This window comes from Nuphar pumila, chromosome 14, assembly GCF_984573655.1.
Source record: "Nuphar pumila chromosome 14, dmNupPumi1.hap1.1, whole genome shotgun sequence".
NCBI lineage: Eukaryota > Viridiplantae > Streptophyta > Magnoliopsida > Nymphaeales > Nymphaeaceae > Nuphar > Nuphar pumila.
Genome location: NC_143262.1, coordinates 67,460,130 through 67,471,008, shown reverse-complemented (window position 1 = coordinate 67,471,008; position 10,879 = coordinate 67,460,130).

Sequence of the window (10,879 nt, the reverse complement as noted above, 5' to 3'; positions counted from 1 at the left end):
TGCCGCCCCCGACTAATCTCAAAGAATTGCATAGCCTTCAAGGACACATGCAATCAATCCGACGATTCATATCCAATTTGGCCATGAGATGTGAGCCTTTCAATCATTTGCTCAGAAAAGAAGTAAAGTTCGAATGGAGACCAGAGTGTCAGCAATCGTTCGAACGCATCAAGAAATATCTTCTCAGTCCTCCTGTTTTAAAGCCGCCAGAATTAGGGAAACCCCTACTGCTATATATTTCAGTCAATCAAGTTGCTTGCGGCGGATTTTTGGCATAATATGAAGAAGGCAGTCTGATAGAGCATGCCATTTACTATGTGAGCAAAACCTTCATTGAATATGAGAAGAAATACTCTCAGATAGAGAAGACATGTCTAGCTCTGGTTTGGATGTGTCAGAAATTGAAACACTATCTGCTGGCATCTGAAGTTAAAATTCTATCCAAATTAAATCCTCTCAAGTATATTCTTGAGCAACCATTTCTTAGCGGACGAATTGCCAAATGACAAGTTATATTGATGCAATATGATCTGGAGCATGACTCCCAGCAATCTATCAAAGGTCAAGCAATTGCAGACCAATTGGCAGATTTTCCTCTAGCAGAGGATGTTAAGTTCGAGGATGATTTTCCCGATGAGCGGATCTGCAATATTCAACAATCCCCAATTTGGGATTTATTCTTCGACGGTTCCAAGAATATGGCAGGTATAGGAATCAGGATTCTGCTAATCACACCAGAGAAGGAGATAATCCCCTTTTCTCTTAAACTGGATTTTGAGTGCACTCACAATATGGCCGAGTATAAAGCTTTGATACAGGGTCTGAAAATTCTACAGGGCTTCAATGTCAAAAGAGTGCATGCTTATGGCGACTCTTTGCTCGTTGTCAATCAAGTCTTAGCTGAATGGCAAGTGAAGGATCAGAAATTACTTTCTTACCAGAAGATTGTCTCAGCTCTTTCCCACAAATTCGAAGAATTCCAACTTTTCCATATGAAGAGAGACTTCAATCAAGTTGCAGACAGTTTAGCCAATCTGGGATTCATCATGTCTTTCAAGAGCGAAGAATCTTGTCGCTCCTTTGACATTGGCAGACTTGATCAACCTGCTTTCGTCTCAGTAGAGCAGATAAACCAGGCTGAGCAAAAGAAAAAGCCTTGGTATCATGATATCAAAAATTTCATTGAAACTGGAGAATTTCCTCCAGAACTCTCAAAGAAAGAGCAACGAGCAATTCAGCCCATGTCTGCTCGATATTTTATTCTTGCCGACGTCCTCTATCATCATGGATTCAGTTCTAAATATTCCATATGTTTGGACAAAGAAGAAGCCAAAAGAGTTATGCAAGAGGCACATGAAGGCATTTGCGGTGGTCATGTTGGCTACCAAACTCTTGTCAAGCAAATCATCCGAGCAGGATATTACTGGAAAACTATGCAACAAGATTGCTATCATTTTGTGAAGAAGTGTGTTCAATGTCAGATGCATGCACCTTCCATTCATGCGCCAGCGACATACTTGCAATTTGTCGTCTCGCCATGGCCATTTTCCATGTGGGCTTTTGATGTCGTAGGCCCCATTACTCCTTCTGCTTCAAATGGTCACAAATATTTTCTTGCCGCAATAGAATATTTCACTAAATGGGTAGAAGCAGTCACTCTATGCACAGTAGAAGGTCGACATGTGGTCTCATTCATCCACAAAAATATCTTATGTCGTTTCGGCATACCGCATGATATTGTGTCAGATAATGGCAATCATTTCAATAATGAGAGGATGAGGACTTTCTGTTCGAAGTTCAGAATTCATCATCATTTTTCTGCTCCTTATTATCCTCAAGGGAATGGTCAAGCAGAGGCCACCAATAAGATTCTGATTTGAATCCTGGAGCGAACCTTGAAAACATGCCGTGACTGGCATGAAAAGATTCATGATGCGTTGTGGGCATACAAAACCACCATTTGAACTCCAATTAATGCTACTCCGTCAGAACTTGTCTACGGAATTGAAGTAGTACTGCCTCTACATGTCCAGAAACCTGCTCTGAAATTTGCATCACTTCTAGAATTACCTCTTGATCAGTATCAGCAACAACGGCTAGTACAACTTGATTTGCTAGATGAAAGAATGCTTAGAGCAGCAGAGGATAGCCAGACAATATGCAAAATCCGTCATTGAAAGGAAATTTTGAGTCAATGATCTAGTGCTCAGATCAACGGCTCATCTTAAGCACCGCTCAGGTGGCAAGTGGTCACCAAATTGGGAAGGTCTCTATGTTGTCAAAGAGGCATTACCTCGTAACTCATATCGGCTCATCAATGTCAACGGAGTGGAATTACTAGATCCCATTAAGCTCGGCATTTGAAAAAAATATATACTTAAATCATGTCTTGTTCTTTGTAATTCCTCCAAATTTTCTTCAAATAATGATCAAATTCTCTTTTCCCAGTTATACTGGGGCATTTTAAAAAATTTGTTTTTATCTACAAATACTCTGTATGCAGGCAGGATAAACAAATCTCTTATTTTGCACGCATGTGCATTCATTTATATCATTTCCATATTTGCATACATCTGCATTAAGTTCATTACCCATTCAGAATAAGGGATGATCCTGAAAACCCGACAATCATTCTTGTCATAATTCCCAAATATTTTTGAAGCATCGGTCTCTTTCAAAATTTCAAAGACTCAATAAAGTACATTTTCAAAACCCAGTGCTAGAATTGGTACATTCTCAAAATCCAATGTCTGTATCGACATATTTTCAAAACCTAGTATTCATACTGGTATTCCTTCAAAAAAATTGAACACTAATGTTAAGGTCTCACTGGTTGGTCGTGTCAGTCGACCTCTTGGGTTCAGTCTTTTTGCTGATCATTCAAGATCCAATTACCAAATTTTGGCCCTCGGGCCACCCCAATTACCAATTTCGGCCCTCGGGCCATCCAATTTCAAATTTTTAATTTCCAATTTCCAATTTCCAATTTCCCAATTTCCCATTTCCAATTTCTAATTTTCAAATTTCCAAATTCTAAATTTCCAATTTCCCAATTTCCAATTTTCAATTTCCCAATTTCCCATTTCCAATTTCTAATTTTCAAAATTTCAAATTTCCAAATTCTAAATTTCCAATTTCCCGATTTCCAATTTCCAATTTCCAATTTCCAATTTCCAATTTCCAATTTCCAATTTCCAATTTCCAATTTCCAATTTCCAATTTCCAATTTCCAATTTCCACCTTTTGGTCACTCAATACCAATTTCAAACATTTCTCTTGCGAGAGACCCTTTTTACAAGGAGAGTTTGAGGGAGCTCGTTCTTTTCGCATGCTATCCTTTGTTCACTTAGCCCCGTTTTAGGGAGTGTTTGAAGGGACTCGTGTTTTTGTGAACCGTTTGCAAAACAAAATTCCAATTTCATACAAGGAACTCTTACTTCAGAGAGAGCTTCGACGGAAGTTCGCCTTCCTTGTGACTACAATTTCATACTAGGTCATTTCATCATGAAGGACCCTATTTTCAGAGAGAGTGTGATGGACTCGTTCCTTTATGACCAATTCACCGACCTCACCATTACCGGCCTCCTTTCCATAAGAGAAGCCTAATGTTAGGAAGTTTTGACGAAAGCTTAATTTCTCTTCGAAAGTTCGTCTTGCAAAAACCTCCTCTTCAGGGAAGAGGGGAGTAATTTCTATTTCCAATTTCTGAATCTTCTCCTTTGGGGAAAGAAGAAGAAATTTTTTGTCATGGATGCATTGCGTTGTGCTTCAAATGCTCGCTTTCATAAAGGATTTCAAGAAAATTTTGCCAATTTGTCATTAAATATTTGTTGATTTCAAAAGTCTTTGTTGCATAAAAATATTACCTCAGAATACCTTCAGTATTACTTCCGAAAGAACAAAGCTTTCGCGAAAAAGGATTCAAAATTCAAAATCTTTCTATTGGCCAACCAAAAGGATGTAGAATAAATCCGTGATATGGCCAGCAAAGAAAATTCAATATTGTTGCAAAGTCATAAGTGATTGATATTGATCGCAGTCAATGACACATTTTTAAATATCATTCTTGGAAATTAAAGCAGTCAAAATATCCTGGGTGATACAGAAAATTCCACTCAATCTCAATATCTCCTCAATCACCTAAGCTGCAATTAAATATCTGCAAAAGGGATCTCTCAACTGTCGTCAAGATGAAGACGAATTAGGCGAGTAGACCCTTGGGGCCAAAGAAGATTTGAATCATCTCCAAGATGACGGAGTTTGTGACGGATCCTTCCAGGGAAAGTTCAGAGCACCGTCAAGATGAAGGCGACTGCGATGAGCCTCTCGACAAACCCTAAAGGATATTTAATTTCTGCTATCACCAAGAGATTTCCAACCAATGAGCTAATATTGTCAAGATAATCCCTGAGAGAAAAGAAGGATCAAAACATCTCTGAGATGAAGGAGTTTGTGACGTACCCTTCCAAAAAAAAGAGAGAGAGGAAAGTCAGGACATCTCCAAAATAAAGGATGATATAATTCCCCAAAAACCTAAGAGAGCTTCAATTCTGCCAATAAAAAAAAAAGTGTGCAGAAAGATCATCATCCCAGGATACCAGACTGCCGAATCTACCAAGAATCTTCTTTAACTTTGTAAAATTCTTTTATCAATATTCTTTCACCATTTGCTTTCACAATATCAAGAATACTCTTTTTTCTGCTCATATCGAGGAAATTGATAGCTTTCTTGAAAGAAAGTCAATTACAAGTAATTTGAATTCGAATCTTGATTCTACGGAGTTTAAGCCCAGTCGAAGGTAATACTTCAGGTGGAAAAGAGGGAATATCTTCAAAACAGTGTATCATTTTCAATTATTTTGAATCAACAATAATTTTCAACATTTTGACAATATTTTCTAGCCATCCTAACGTGAAGCGAGAGCTTGAGGTTCATCTTTGGCGCATCCTGACATCAGTTGTTATCCCTTTTAGGACTTGATAACGGGAGTTTTCAAGATTCCTTCCCTTCTTCGGTATAATCTGAGCGCCTGGGCTCTCAGATCTGCACACTTCTCTGTGTTCCCACTGTCCCACCATAGACAGTCCAATTTCGGCTTTAGGTTAAGCCACCAATCATTTTCTCGCAAAAGGTCACCAATTTCAAAAGTCATTTAGTCCCAGCAATGAGGCACCCAAGATCAATCCCTTTTCAAGCTTTAGGGACCCCATTTTCCTTTCTTTTGCAAAACCCCTGTCGGATTTATTGTGCAAAGTCTGAAGGTTCCATCACGGTCTCTTCTTTCGAGGATTTCGTTCATTTCCGCCTGATCAGCTTAAGGGTATAAACCTGAGCCTCATTTGATGAGGTATTTCATTTCCGCCCAATCAGGTTAAGGATATAAATCTGAGGCTCATTTGATGAGGTATTTCATTTCCGCCTGATCAGGTCAAGAGGTTAAACCTGAGCCTCATTTGATGAGGTATTTAATTTCCTGTCCCATCCAGGTTAAGGGCTAAGCCTGAGCCTTATTCCGATGAGGTGAATCTTCTTCTTTATTCTTCATTTCATGTCTACCATCATCATCAGAGTTAATTCTTTCACACTCAGCCAGATTTTTCAAACTGAGGCATTTTTATAGTCCAAATTTGGTGTATTTTTCTTTGCCACTAAGCTCGGCCCTATACCGGCTTACTAGCAAAGAGGGGCATATGTAAACATCCCAAATTTTCACCCTCAACCAGTACTTATATTTCATGTGTCACTGCAGGTCATTGTATGTATCTGACATGTCATTTCATTGCATTTCATAGCATTGCATGTCATTGCATCTCATTATCGAGATCCAGAACTCCTGCTTTTAAAATATTTAATCCAGATACGGATTTTAAAACTTTTCTTTCAAAATCAATTTTAAAACCTGGGTTTTTAATCGACATTCTGTCATTTTCCAACCCCCAGGACCTTATATTTTGAAATGTCTTCTCAGAAAACGACCTGGATTCGTTTTAATCTCAATTCTCAACTTATTTCAATTCTCAGATAAGACCCATTTAGGTGGTGTCGCTTCTGGATTCCTTCATTTATCAAATTTCTCAAAAAATTTAGAGTCCTAGTTTGATCATGACTTTGCATTTTCATCTGTTTTTATCCTTTTAAAACATTCTCAAAACTCCATTTTGATTTTAAACCAATTATGGTCATATCCCTTGTCCATTTCCTCCATTTTTGCCAAAATCTTAGAGTCCTAGTTGGATCAGGACTCTTTTTCAAGAGTCCAGTCAGATCAAAACTCTACTTTTTACTACCTTTTCTAACTGTATTTGAAGAAAACCTTTCAAAATCTTATGTTTTGGCCAAAATCCCAAAGTCCTGATTGGATTAGGACTCTTCTTCAAGAATCTCAGTCGGATTAGGACTCTTCTTCAGAGTTTCAGTCGGATTAGGATTCTGTCTTTTGTCACTATTTTTTTACCTATTTTTAATCAAATCTTTCAAAATCTTTCAAAGAGGAGTAAAAAACTCAGAGTTTCAGTCAAAACAGGACTTCGTTCAGAGAGTCCTAGTTGGATCAGGACTCTGATCCTGATTTCAATTCTGAGAAGATCTTTCAAAAAAAATTTCATCTATCAAAATTGTTACACTTTTGTCAAAGAATTTCAAAATTCTGAGGTTTTATCCCAGAGTCCTGATCGAATCATGACTCTATCCCAAATTTATTTTCTCACTCCATTTTCAATGATTTTCAAAATTTCTGTTTAAATTTCATTATTTGCTTATCAAAAAACCAAAATTCTTAGAATTTTGATCGAATCAGGACTCTTTCTCAAAGTCCTAATCAGATCAGGACTCTAAACCAAAACCTCAATTTTATCCTGTTTTTAACTGTTTTTCAAAATTCTCTCATTTGTTTTCTCAGAAAATCCAAAAGTCTGAGAGTCCTAGTTCAATTAGGACTTTGTCCTCAGAGTCTTAGTTGAAGCAGAACTCTGTTTTATTTCAATATTTGTTATTGTTTTCACTGTTTTCACAAGTTCTTTCATCTGTTTTTCAGAAAAATACCAAAAAATCTAGAGTTTCAGTCCGATCAGGACTTTGTCCCAGAGTCCTAGTCCAGTCAAGAGTCTGTTTTTACTTCCATTTTCGTTCCTTTCTATTTTGTTTCAAAAATTAGGTCATTTTGTAGAGTTCAGTTAATCCAGGACTCTATTTCAGAGTTTTGATCGAGTTAGGATTCTAACCCTGACTGTATTTTCTAACTCGTTTCACCATTTTTTGATAAAATCTTTTCAAAAACTCCTTCATTTGACTTTTAAAACCCAAAATCTCAGAGTCCTAAAATTTTAGGACTCTAGTCTGGAGTTCAAGTCCGTTTGAGACTCTATTTTCAAAAATTCTGAATTTCAACTATTGATTCTAACCCCTTTTCGAGGTTATTTTCAAAGTTTATTTCAATTTTTTCAAAACCTGATGTGGACCCACTCAGTTGGCGCCATATCCAGAGGAATTCTGACCCAGTTGCAACCCCGTGCCATTTCAAAACTTTTAATTCCAAGCTTACTTTTGAAAATCTTTTGAAAATTCTTTTAATTTCAAGTTTTAAAATCGTTTTTGAAAATTCAAGTGGGATCCACTCAGGGTGGCGCCACATTTGAGAAAGTCAGGGTTAGACTAGGGTTAGTCAGTGTCTTTGTTAGTTTTAGAAGTTTGGAAGAGTCAAAATCCATTTTGAAAATCCATTTTAAAATTTGATTTTTAAATTATTGTTTTTAAAAGTTTTAGTTAAAACTTTAAAAACCCAAATGTGGGCCCACACTAGGCGGCGCCACATTTGGGGGTCTTTTAGGCTAATTAGGAGTTTATGTTAGTTGTTAATTAAGCTAATTAGGTTAGGGGTAGTTAGGTAATCTTCCCTAAAAATCCCCCCCCCCTTTAGAAATCCAATTTTTTTGGACTCTTTAATTAAAACCTAAAAAAATCTATTTAAAGGGAGCCCAAGGGGGGTCGACCCACACTCTTCTCTTTGGTGATTCTTGGAGATTATCTCTCCTCTCTATCCCTTTCTCCATTGCTGCAACTTCAAGGTATGATTTTCATATTTTTTTTATGCTTTATTTGATTTTATTTGATTTTTAACATGAATTCTACCATTAATGCCTTCACTTGTATGGATTAAACCATGGATTCAACCTCAAGGACCTCAAGAACAGTCCAAAAAGATGATCTAACCATGTTTTACTGTTTTTCCAGGGATTCTAATCCGTTAGAATTGATTATTGCATTGATTTTCATGTTCTTAATCATGAAAACATGAGATTTACCCGTTAAATGGGTTAAATCCATGATTTCAAAGGTAAATATTAATTTCAGCCATGGATTCCCTATGTTTTATTTATTTTCTTTAATATTAATGTTTATTATACATGTTACAGCATAGAAATTAATTTTATTTTACAGTTTGGATATTTCTTTTATTGTTTTCATTGATTAAAGCATGTTTTATTTGGTTTTCTTAAATTTCTGTGTGTTTTAAGCTTAGATCAACAAAGAGCATGTTAGTTTGTATTGAAATATTCACTATAAATTTCTGATTTTTTTATATATGATACATGGATATGTAAGTAAACTAATGTAAAAAAATCAGATATTTTGGGATTCAGGAACTCTGCTAAAAAAATAAAAGATTAAACCATGATTTTCAATCATTTAGAATCGTTATTGAAATTCATAGGTAACTTGCAGTTGTGTTATTTTTTCATCCGATATCCGATTCAAGATCTGTAAACTGCAGTGGCTTAATATTGATGTGAAATATTTATTGTGAAATTTTGATAATTTTTTGCCTCTTTTGGTATTTTTCCTCTGACAGAAAGTCGGATTCAAAATTTAAAACTTGTTAGGGTTTACCAAAACCCTAATCTGACCTGTATTGATCATAGATCTTGAATCGTATATCCGATTCATTATCTGTAAAAAAGGAAGTTCATTATTCTTATGTATAATGTTCACTGCTGAAATTTCAAGAATTTTTAATGAAGTCTGTTATTTGTTTCTGTATTTTCAATCGGAAGTCCATGTTTTAACCCATTTTAGATTTGTCATATTTAAGTCCAAATTGCCAGAACAATATCTCCTTAATTGAAGATGATTTTTCCAATCTGTAAAACGAAAAATCTTTATTTTTCTGTTTATTTTACCTCTGTAAAATTTCAAGAATTTTCATGGTGATTTGACCCCTTATTCGGGTTTAGCACTAAAACTAGTCTGTGATCATGGATAAAAATAGCTTATTTTAGGGTTTTAATGCAATTTTCGAGTTGGAATAATGTCAAAAATATATTTTTATAATTTCAATCTAATTTTAGAGTTATATTAAGTGCAGGTGCTGATTTTATGAATTTTGGAATCCATTTGATGCTTGAATGGATCAAATTGCAAAACAGGGTACCTGAGGATCCAGAAACACTGCAAAAATTGTGATTTTCATGATATTTTTGGATTTTCGTGTGTAAGTTCATGTTTTTAGGGTTTGTTCATGTTTAGAATCATATTAGGATGCTTCATGATTAATTTTGTGCTTATCTGACTTCATTTAAACCCTAAACCCAATGTTTTTACCAAAAATTATTTCAGAAAACCCTGATTTCAAGGCCATAGTCTTGCCATCGGGAGAAATTTGGTCATTTTACCTTAATTTCGAAATTCTAAACCCTAACTTTTATGTTTTTAATCATATCATATCATTTTTGGTTCAATTTATCCTTATTTGAATTTCAAAACTTGCATTTTACAAAATATCTTTCTGAAAACCCTGATTTCAAGGCCATAGTCTTGCTATCAGGGGTATTTTGGTCATTTTGACCCTAATTTCGAATTTTCAAATCTCATCTTTATTATTTATTTAGTTTTATTTCATATTTCATTAAGTTTATATTAGAGAATCATGGAAAAAGGCTTATATCTAGCAAAATCCAGCAATTTTCAGATATTGCTGGATAAATCTAGAAAAGCCAACATATCTTTGCTAATCCATTTTTCTAGTTTTGCAGGGACATTGAAGACTTTTTTTTCAGTCATTTAAATTCAATTAGTGATGTAAATTGTAATTAAATTTAGAATAAGAATTTCAATTCCTGCATAGAATAGGCTGCATTGCATATAGTTTGATTCTGCAAATTCTAATATCTGATCAATGATTTATGCACATATTACAAATTCACCATGGTCTACATGAATGGCACGTGCATAAGCTCTTAGGGAGTTGACAAACTCGGTGAAATTCGTATTTATGGCCATAGTCAGAATACGAATGAGACCCAGATTTGTGATCTTCGTATTAGCCACATTCAGCTTACACTCTTAGGCTAACTTCAAAATGCACTGCATTTCTCAAAGCTACAAAAGGATTTTCTCAATTCCTCAAAATCAAGTCTTTCAAATCCATATTCATTCATTTCATTCATTTGCAAATTTCAATTCTAATTCAGAGAAATCGATTTTCTCAAAATTTTCTAAGTTTTATACAGAAATCGATTTTCTCAAAAACATTGAGTTTTCAAACAATTTTTCAAGTGTTTCTCAAGTTCAAAATTCGATTTTCTAAGTTATATTTTCATATGCAAAGTTTGAATTCAGAGAAATCAAGTTTTTCCAAAGTGATTTCACATTTCTCAGAAATCAATTTTCACTTTCTCAGAAACATTCTCTCAATCATGATTCATGATTTTCAAAGGACATATTTTCCAAGAATTTTCCAAGTATTTCAAATCTCAAAAGCAAACATCATGTTTTCAAATCTGCATTTTTCTGAAAATTCATAGCACATGCCTGATTCTTTGTGCATTTAGGAAATAGAACACGATTTAGACAAGTTGAGCAAAGCTAAGCACACTTTTGATC